The sequence below is a fragment of the Balaenoptera physalus genome, assembly GCF_965194825.1.
Source record: "Balaenoptera physalus genome assembly, contig: HAP1_SCAFFOLD_670, whole genome shotgun sequence".
Classification (NCBI taxonomy): domain Eukaryota; kingdom Metazoa; phylum Chordata; class Mammalia; order Artiodactyla; family Balaenopteridae; genus Balaenoptera; species Balaenoptera physalus.
In genome coordinates this window covers 452,364-463,381 of record NW_028126086.1, presented here as the reverse complement: position 1 = coordinate 463,381, position 11,018 = coordinate 452,364, and the positions used below count along the sequence as shown (strand labels likewise).

Sequence of the window (11,018 nt, the reverse complement as noted above, 5' to 3'; positions counted from 1 at the left end):
TGAAGAGATGATAATAGGTCATGGAGAGCAGTTTCTGCATTATAAATAGAAGCCTAAGTGTGCCGATGCTTTAGTGTGACGGCAGAACTGAGTAGGTTAAGTTTCACATTGTGATGTCAGTGTAAATAAATACATACACATACTGATTGATACAAAACAACATCCATGTACTGATTGAGACCCAAGACAAAGGAAAGGAGCTTTGCCACATTTGGATGGTTAGCTGCCTACATGAAAGTTCAAGTAGTTTATTCTCTAATCTAGGAAAATAAACGTCCGAATACTTAAACACTATATTAAAAAAAAAAAAAAAGATTATTTGGTCTTCAAAAACTATTAAGAAACAAGTTACTGTGTAGGAAGTTTAGAACTCACGTTTTGAACATATTTCTGTCTGTCTCCAGCTGCAGTTGTATTAGCAACTGACACATTCTGAAACTCGCGCTGGCCCAGAAGGGCACACGTGGTCATGAGGCGGTGCCAACCTGGGTAACAACTGCAAGTGCGAGGGATGGGCACAACGTGGTCAGATGGAAACTGGGGCAGGCAGAGAAGGGCCGGTGTGACCGTGATTGCTGGAAGGAGCACAGCTGTGACCATCACAGCCCCTCCCAGCCAGAAGATAACACAGATGCAGGGGGACAAAATTGGTCACAGGGTGACAGGAGGGAGAGGCAGTGAGAAAGAAAGCAAAAAAAAAAATCCAGGAGGGGGGAAACCCACAGATGTAAGTTCCTCACAGGTGGAGAATATCACGGTTCCTGATAAAAATATTGTATGTGGTCGGGCGTAAGTTAAACTTGGCGTTCTGGAGCACTGAAGTTTGCTACAAACAAATTCAGGGTTTGACTTACACCCGACAGATAGAGGTCAGCCCTCACCCTGCTGCTCTCAGCAGCTGTAGCCAATGGGAGACAGAGCTGCCCAGCTACCAGTTTAAGCTGCTGCTAATAGATGGAAATCAGCCTAACCCCATTTCCTGCCTCTCTGCTGTCCTTATTTGTCTATTCATGGCCAATTTAGGCACAGGCTGAGCTGTTGGCTTGCTGTAACTGCTGGGAGACTGATGGGGTAGAATCTGATGCTGGCATATTCCCTTCTTATCTAGGTGAAAGGTCTGTTTTTAAGCCCTTAAAAGGAGGACTGTGTAAAAATGCAGTACTCCCTCATTAGCCTAAGGGCTATCCTAAATTCATAGATTTTCCTGATCTTTCACTCCAAGGAAGCTTTAGAGATGTTTAGACAGAGGGAAATCCACGATGGAAGGCTCTTTCAGAAAGGCTACAGCAGAGGTTAAATGACTTGCCCAAGGTTACTCAGAAGGGTGACTATAAAGGCAGAAAGAGAACCAAAAGAGGGGTCTGAGAAGAATGGGGGAAATTATCAAATTAAACCTGGAGAAAGAACAGCGTCACTGATCCTCACGGTTAAAGATCTGTTGGAAATCCCAGTTCGCTAACACACGTTCCTTTATCCCGGACGTTCAGACTCTTAACTTAAAAGTGAGTTCAGATATTTTCCTATGCTCAAGTCTTTAAAACTGTCCAACCTATTCTCCTCAACAAAAGTGACAGTAGATCAAGCTAAGTCTGGTCGTATAGCTTCAACTGTTTCCTCACTAAGGCCTATAGCCAAGAGCCTATGGAGTTGAGTTAGAGGTTGAATTTTAGAAGAATAAGCTTTATGCTAAATGTTCTGTTGTAACTACATATCTTTCTGCAGTGTTTTATGCCTTGTTTCTTTTTTCCCCCTGGATTACAGACCAATTGGGCCAAACTAGAACTTTAGAAGCAGAGAATTCCATAACTCAGAATCTTTGATTCACATCGTTTGCTATTTTCTCTTCATTACCTTAAGGGAGCAATGAAACCCTGCAACTCCTTTGCCTACTGCTTAAGCTTCCAGAGGATATTCCTGACTGAAAGTGGTCCACGTTCTGAAATAAGAGGTTCCTTCGTGTCCTTTGTGTTTAAATAAACAAAATTAGGCTAAAGAATATTTGGGGAACATTTAAAAGAAAAAGTCACCCATAAAATTGCCAGCCAGTAACAACCACAAGAACATTTTTGTGTTTCCTCCTTATTTCTACACACATGTATACTTTCCAAAATTTGTCATAAATGTTTCCAAGGTTTTTTTGTATTTTGCCAAATTGCCCGCCAGAAAGATTAAATCAATTTATAATCCATTTTCGATGAATAATTTTTTTAAATGCAAACAAACTTTAAAATTGCAAATTGAACAATGATACCTCACTGCCATGTTTGTTTTCTTGCATCTGCCTCACTCCTAAGGCTGATCATTTCCCCCCATGATTGTGGCCAACATTAGTGGACCTTGTATTTGATTCCTCAACAACAGTGTGGTTTCTGGAATTGAGCCTAGTGCCAGGAATGGGTCTTAACACAAACCAAACATGGTGATCCAATCTCTCTTGCTAGTGAGTAGTTGAAAATCAGAAGATGGCATCCTCTGACAGCAGAATTGATCCAGCTTGGTCCTAAAGTGACTCAGTGAAGCTAAAGAGAAGAACTTGTATTTTTTTTCTTTTGATAAATTTATTTATTTTTATTTATTTTATTTTTGGCTGCGTTGGGTCTTCGTTGCTGCACACGGGCTTTCTCTAGCTGTGGTGAGCGGGGGCTACTCTTCGTTGTGGTGCACGGGCTTCTCATTGGAGTGGCTTCTCTTGTTGCGGAGCACAGGGCTCTAGGCGCATGGGCTTCAGGAGTTGTGGCTCGCGGGCTCTAGAGCACAGGCTCAGTAGTTGTGGTGCACAGGCCTAGTTGCTCTGCAGCATGTGGGATCTTCCCAGAACAGGGCTCGAACCCGTGTCCCCTGCAATGGCGGGCAGATTCTTAACCACTGCACCACTAGGGAAGCCCAGGATTTGTATTGTATTGCTAGCAAAGAGACTGCATTTCTCCTCTGATGAATGTGCACAAGAAAGCATGCTGTCCCCGGTGATCGTTGGGTACCGTCTCATGATCCTGAGGGAAGCCATCCTATCCTTCTGGTTACGTGATACAGTGGGTTTCCTTATTGTTTAGGCCAGTATTATTTGGAGTTTCAATTTTTATAGTGAAAAGTTGTCATAATTCTTTCTGTTCTAGGGCGTTTTTTTGTTTGTTTTGTTTTTGTCAATTCCTGTTGGGTATTATTTGTATTGTTGATGTGGCAAGAACTCTACTGAGATATAGTCTTCTTGTCTTTATATTATGGCTATATCTCTAAGTTTATCACTTATCATTTACTCCTTACTCTTGTTTAATATAGAGAAGGTTATAATTTAAGTCTATTAAATCCATCAGTGTGTTTCTGCATGATATATTCCATTGCTTTTACTTTTATTCATTCATTCATTAAAGAGTGTGTGTGTGCGTGTGTGTATGTGTGTGTGTGTACTACAAGGTGCCAAGGACTACGAGAGGCAATAAGACTATTTATTTTGAGACAAGAAAGACACAGCCCCTGTCCTCGTGGAGTTCATATCCTGGTGGGGGATTGAGAATATGTTAGACGTTCACTGAAAAGCCACACAAGTGTGTGTAAGCTACTAAAGGATAGAGGCTACAGAGGGAAGGACCCAGTCTAGGAGCGCTTTCATAGGAGGGTTAGGTCTAGTTAGGGAAGTCAGGGGAAGCTTTCCTGGGGAAGTGGTGACTGAGCTAAGAATGATAAAGAGGACTTAGGTAGTTGGCTAAGAGCATTACAGGCAGTGGAAAGAGCAGGTGCAGAGGTCCTGCTCAGGGGCAAGCATAGGAAACAGGAAGGACTGAAAGAATGTAGGACATGGTCCACATCTTCAGAGGGGCCTGGTGTAAGTGAAGGCGGAAGGTTGAAGGGTGGGAAGTGGGGGATGCTGACCACGCAGGGCCAGTAAGTCCATGTTAAGGAGTTGTGTCTCCTTCCTAAGATCTATGGGAAATCACTGAAGGTGTCATCTTTGACAACCACATTACTTTTACCTCTAAACATCCAATCTCATAACAAGTCCTAACAATTTTGCTTTCTAAATATCTCTTCAGTCTATCCACTTCAATCCATCCACTTCTGTTCGTCATTACCAACACTTCCTCAGCCCATTCTATCATCATTTCTGTCTGGACTAGGGGAATAGCGCCCTCAATGATCTATTTGCACCTACTGTTGCCCCACTCCAATCCGTTCCTGTACAGTTATGGGAAGACAGGCCTGACCTTGATACCATTTGATGACACAGAAAACACTGAAAGAGGACCAGTTTGTTTTTCATTAGTCTTGTTCTTGAGAGGTTGTGGAGTGGGCAGTTCATGAGTTTAATCTTGGACCTGCTGAGTTTTAAATATCCCTGGGATGTCCTAGAGAAGAAGCCAAGCAGGAGGTGTCTGTTAGGTAGATATCTTCTGCCTCCCCATCTACAGCCACTCTCCACCCATCTCTACGCTGATCCCTGCCCAGAGACATTGACGTGTGTGGGATGTCAAGATTCCATGTATGCCCAGCACCTGCTCCCGTGTGCTCTGCCTTCTAGTTGCGTTCAGCCCATAGGAGGTACATGAAGGAAGAAGTGTGAAGGCTGAGTATTTACTCGATACGATATACATCCTGCCTCATCTCTTCCTCTTCCCCACCTCCTCCTCTTTCCACCCTGCCTCCTTCAAACCCTCCTCCTCTGCCTCCTGCTCCTCCTGCTCTTCTTCCTCCCACCTCTTCCTCTTTTTTTCTCTCTCGAATCCAGTAATCATTTCCACCTCCTCCTTCTTTTAAAAATTAATTAATTAATTTTTGGCTGCATTGGATCTTTGCTGCGCCCGGGCTTTCTCTAGTCGCGGCAAGTGGGGGCTACTCTTCGTTGCAGTGAGTGGGCTTCTCATTTCGGTGGCTTCTCTTGTTGCAGAGCACGGGCTCTAGGTGCCCGGTCTTCAGAAGTTGCAGCACGCGGGCTTCCGTAGTTGCTGCACGCGGGCTCAGTAGTTGTGGCTCGCGGGCTCTAGAGTGCAGGCTGAGTAGTTTTGGCGCACAGGCTCAGTTGCTCCGTGGCATGTGGGATCTTTCCGGACCAGGGCTTGAACCCCTGCACTGGCAGGTGGATTCTTAACCACTGAGCCACCAGGGAAGTCCCTAACCTCCTCCTTTAAGCCTAGGCAGTTAAAGCTCCCTGAGATGCTGGACTACTGTCCTCTGTTGTTTTCCCCAAACCCTTTGCAAATGATCTCTTGACTACAGTCTCCTTAATTACGGTACATTTGAGTGTGCCACCTTTCTCTTTCAGGGATTCTGACTTATACTGATAGGTAAGAAATGCCTGGGGGAGAGTTAAATTTGAGTCACCTGTGTAGAGGTGGTAATTGGAGCCGTGGGTATAAATGTGAATATCTTGGGAGACAGTGTAGAGAAGGAATGGGCCCTGAGGAACTCAAACATGTAATGGCTTTCAGAGGAGGATAATCTTACAAAGGAATTGGAGAAGTAGAAACCAAAGTGAGGTGAAAAATTAGGGCAGTGTGTGTCATAGAAGTCAAAGGAGGCAAAGGGAAGAAAAAGAGTGTTGGTAGTCAAGATTATCAGTTGGTCCTGCAAAGTCATTGGATTTAGTGACTTATACCATCGTGAATCTGTTACATATTTTCTGTGCTCCCTCTGAATAATGATTTAAATTTTTTTACATTAACTTATCTATAATTTATCTTAGGTAAATACAGTCAAATTTGTTTTAGAACGTATTTTAAGGTAAAAAATTAACTACCCTTCCTTAAGCATTATTCCAACATTATTTATTTTATACTTTCTCTATTACCATTATTTCCTCCAACATTCACTGTTTCCAAAAATATAAAGAGATGTTTGAGCACTTTCTACTAGATGTTTAAGAGCTTTCTATTTGACTGTATCATAGTGGTTCAATGGTTGTCGCTTTAGCATTCATTTTAAAATTGATCCATTAGAACAAGTCTAACCTCTTAATTTTAATTTTCAGAATTCTATTATCAATAGCCCCATTTATTCTTCCAGATAAACTCTATATTTTTTTAACATCTTTATTAGAGTATAATTGCTTTACTATGGTGTGTTAGTTTCTGCTTTATAACAAAGTGAATCAGTTATACATATACATATGTCCCCACATCTCTTCCCTCTTGCATCTCCAGATAAACTTTAGAACCATCTTATCAATTAAAAAAAACTTCATTGTGATTTTTTCAAGACCGTGAGAGATAGATGGCCAACCAGAGTTCCTAAGGTTCAGTGTATGTAACTGTTGCCGCCGCTTAAGCCTGCCAAAGCAGTGGTACGGCTACTGCCCTTGTATTTGGTACCTCTAGAAACATTCTTGCCAGTACTGGCAGCAGCGGGACTCAATTACCCTCTTTTCGCACTCCCTCCAGAAGCTCCAGATGGCGTCTTCCGTGGGCAACGTGGCCGACAGCACAGACCCAACGAAACGTATGCTTTCCTTCCAAGGGTTAGCAGAGTTGACACATCGAGCCTATCAGGTGGGAGATTTTGAGGCAGCTGAGAGACACTGCATGCAGCTCTGGAGACAAGAGCCAGACAATACTGGTGTACTTTTATTACTTTCATCTATACACTTCCGGTGTCGAAGGCTGGACGGATCTGCCCACTTTAGTACTCTGGCAATTAAAAAGAACCCTCTTCTGGCAGAAGCCTATTCGAATTTGGGGAATGTGTACAAGGAAAGCGGGCAGTTGCAGGAAGCAATCGAGCATTACCGGCATGCGTTGCGTCTCAAACCAGATTTCATCGATGGTTATATTAACCTGTCAGCCGCTTTGGTAGCAGCAGGCGACATGGAAGGAGCAGTACAAGCTTACGCCTCTGCTCTTCAGTACAATCCTGATCTGTACTGTGTTTGCAGTGACCTGGGGAACCTGCTCAAAGCCCTGGGTCGCTTGGAAGAAGCCAAGGCATGTTATTTGAAAGCAATTGAGACGCAACCGAACTTTGCAGTAGCTTGGAGTAATCTTGGCTGTGTTTTCAATGCACAAGGGGAGATTTGGCTTGCAATTCATCACTTTGAAAAGGCTGTCACCCATGACCCCAATTTTCTGGATGCTTATATCAATTTAGGAAATGTCTTCAAAGAGGCACGGATTTTTGAACGAGCTGTGGCAGCTTACCTTCGTGCCCTAAGCTTGAGTCCAAATCATGCAGTGGTACATGGCAGCCTGGCTTGTGTATACTATGAGCAAGGCCTGATAGATCTGGCAATAGAGACCTACAGGCGAGCTATTGAATTGCAACCACACTTCCCGGACGCTTACTGCAACCTAGCCAACGCTCTCAAAGAGAAGGGCAGTGTTGCCGAAGCAGAAGATTGTTATAATACAGCTCTCTGGCTGTGTCCCACCCATGCAGACTCTCTGAATAACCTAGCCAATATCAAGCGAGAACAGGGAAACATTGAAGAGGCAGTTCGCTTGTATTGTAAAGCATTAGAAGTCTTCCCAGAGCTTGCTGCTGCCCATTCAAATTTAGCAAGTGTATTGCAGCAGCAGGGAAAAGTGCAGGAAGCTCTGATGCATTATAAGGAGGCTATTCGAATCAGTCCTACCTTTGCTGAGGCCTACTGTAATATGGGAAACACTCTAACGGGGATGCAGGATGTTCAGGGAGCCTTGCACTGTTATACTCGTGCCATTCAGATTGACCCTGCATTTGCAGAAGCCCACAGCAATCTGGCTTCCATTCACAAGGATTCAGGGAATATTCCAGAAGCAATTGCTTCTTATCGCACTGCTCTGAAGCTTCAACCTGATTTTCCTGACGCTTATTGTAATCTGGCTCATTGCCTGCAGACTGTCTGTGACTGGACAGACTATGATGAGCGCATGAAGAGGTTGGTCAGCGTTGTGGCTGACCAGTTAGAGAAGAACAGGTTGCCTTCCGTGCAGCCTCATCACAGCATGTTATATCCTCTTCCTCACGGTGTCAGGAAGGCTATTGCCGAGAGGCATGGGCACCTCTGCCTGGATAACATCAATGTCCTTCATAAACCACCGTATGAACATCCAAAGGACTTGAAGCTCAGTGATGGTCGACTGCGTGTAGGATACGTGAGTTCTGACTTTGGGAACCATCCTACTTCTCATCTTATGCAGTCTATTCCAGGCATGCACAATCGTGATAAATTTGAGGTATTCTGTTATGCCCTGAGCCCAGATGATGGCACAAACTTCCGAGCGAAGGTGATGGCAGAAGCCGATCATTTCGTTGATCTTTCTCAGATTCCATGCGACGGAAAAGCAGCTGATCGCATCCATCAAGCTGGTATACACGTCCTCGTAAATCTGAATGGTTATACCAGGGGTGCTCGAAATGAACTCTTTGCGCTCAGGCCAGCTCCTATTCAGGCAATGTGGCTGGGGTACCCTGGGACTAGTGGCGCGCTTTTCATGGATTATATCATCACTGATCAGGAAACTTCACCTGCTGAAGTTGCTGAGCAGTATTCTGAGAAACTGGCTTATATGCCCCGTACTTTCTTTATTGGTGATCATGCTAATATGTTCCCTCACCTGAAGGAAAAAGCAGTCATCGATTTTAAGTCCAATGGGCACATTTATGACAATCGAATTGTGCTGAATGGCATCGACCTCAAAGCATTTCTTGATAGTCTACCAGATGTGAAAATTGTCAAGATGAAATGTCCTGATGGAGGAGACAAAGCAGACAGCAGTAATATAGCTCTCAATATGCCTGTCATTCCTATGAATACGATTGCAGAAGCAGTTATTGAAATGATTAACAGAGGACAAATTCAGATAACAATGAATGGTTTCAGTATTAGCAATGGACTGGCAACTACCCAGATCAACAATAAGGCTGCCACTGGAGAGGAGGTTCCCCGTACCATTATTGTAACCACACGTTCTCAGTACGGGTTACCGGAAGATGCCATTGTGTACTGTAACTTTAACCAGTTATATAAAATTGACCCATCTACTTTGCAGATGTGGGCAAATATTCTGAAGCGTGTTCCCAATAGCGTACTGTGGCTGTTGCGTTTCCCAGCAGTAGGAGAACCTAATATTCAACAGTACACGCAAAATATGGGCCTTCCCCAGAACCGTATCATTTTTTCACCTGTTGCTCCTAAAGAGGAACATGTTCGGAGAGGCCAGCTGGCTGATGTCTGCTTGGACACTCCACTCTGTAATGGACACACCACAGGGATGGATGTCCTTTGGTCGGGGACACCCATGGTGACTATGCCAGGAGAGACTCTTGCTTCCCGAGTTGCAGCTTCCCAGCTCACTTGTTTAGGCTGTCTTGAGCTTATTGCTAAAAATAGACAAGAGTATGAAGACATAGCTGTGAAACTGGGAACTGATCTAGAATACCTGAAGAGAATTCGTGGCAAAGTCTGGAAGCAGAGAATATCTAGCCCTCTGTTCAACACCAAACAATACACAATGGAACTAGAGCGCCTCTATCTACAGATGTGGGAGCATTATGCAGCTGGCAACAAACCTGATCACATGATGAAGCCTGTTGAAGTCACTGAGTCGGCCTAAATAATGACTGTGTGCACAGGAGAATTACCCCTGTACCTGAGCCTCAACCTTCTGGGGGAAAGGGAGCTAGATACGTTACTTTGTACTTACCTTTGTAGCAATATCATGTTGCAGATGGGTGACAGACAGTGATAACAAATAGCACAGCCAGACTTGCTTCCTGCATGATCATGACAGGGAGAGACACAAGAGATGGGAGACTGCTGTTCCACAAGGAGTCTCCGTAGAATTTTGCGGCAGCCAGGTGTTGCCTAAGTCTGGAAGGTCTGATCTCCCTTGGTCTTCCATGGGATGGGTGGTTAGTGTGGAGGGGAGATAGAGATTGCCCAGTCTTCTGAATTAACTTTTTCTTTATATTTGGGGTATTGGAGCAATTAAAAGTGTTTGGTTTCAGGTATTTTTATTCATGTGAAGTGTATATGATTCTCTTGAGATAAGGTTTTAAGCTAAAATATTCCTTGTTTTAGTTTCTGAACTCTACAGATAAATGGGGACTTTGCTGGTGTAGTCTTTTTGTAGGTTTAATAAACCACTTGAGCCTATATCAGTCATTTTAGTGCCTGACATGTTTGGAACTATCAGTGCTTTGTTGGTTTATGGCTTAAATTCTTTTTCTGGTCCGTTTCCTTCTTCCCTTCCCCCCACTTTAAATATTTTCCTGTATCTTGGCTAACAAAAAACCAAGACTGATTCAAAACCTCCCAGAGTGTTTCTCTTAAACGCATCATCTGGTGCCAAATGAAGATTCTTAGGAGTGATTATTAATTATGAAGGGCACAGTTGTGGTACTGTCACTGATGATAATAATAATGGATTTTTGGCCTAGAGTTTTGACCTACTTCACCAGTGTTTTACCGTTGACTGCCCCTCTATGCTGCTTCCAAAAGTGATAGTGTGTGATAAGATTTTTACTTTCACTTATAAAGTTTGTTTTCTTTTTTAAGTGAGTCCTGTTCTTCCTTTTTCTTTCACCAGAAATGAAATCCCAGGTAAGTACAAGTACTCAAATATTTGATCAGTAAGTCACAGTTATCTCCAGTACATTAAGTAACTTTCATCAAAAAACATGTTATAGGTAAAAAGCTCTGGAGGACCAGCTATGTATATGATTATTACGTTTCAGACCTTCTAGGGTGTTATATATAATAACTTGTCTTCTGGACGTGGTCTTGAAGTCTTTATGGATTCAGCCTCAGTAGTAGCGAACTGCACTGCTACTTGGTTTGGAGTATAAATTAGACTTTAGCCCTCCTGGAGGTTGAGTTTTTGGTATTGAAAACCATAGGAATGAAATTATTGTATTTCAACAAAGGATTGAGGGCTTGAGGCTTAAACAAGCCAACATATGAATATATGCTTTTGTCTTGCTGTACTGCACATATGCTGTCTAGTAACAGATATTTTGTCTGCTAGTAGTGTTCTAGATTCTGTCTTTCCAAAGCGCTGAGGCAGTGCATCTATTCTGTAGTTGCAGCTGATGCCTGAATGTATCCTAGCTGA

At 43.4% G+C, this 11,018-nt stretch overlaps 1 pseudogene across 1 annotated transcript; it reads left to right on the top strand.

Annotated features, from left to right (window-relative positions):
- Window positions 1-5,462: 5,462 nt before the first annotated feature.
- On the top strand, window positions 5,463-10,811 carry LOC309653608 (UDP-N-acetylglucosamine--peptide N-acetylglucosaminyltransferase 110 kDa subunit pseudogene; annotated as a pseudogene). The gene has a single exon. The product of its transcript is annotated as a UDP-N-acetylglucosamine--peptide N-acetylglucosaminyltransferase 110 kDa subunit pseudogene (transcript).
- The last annotated feature ends 207 nt before the right edge of the window (window positions 10,812-11,018 follow it).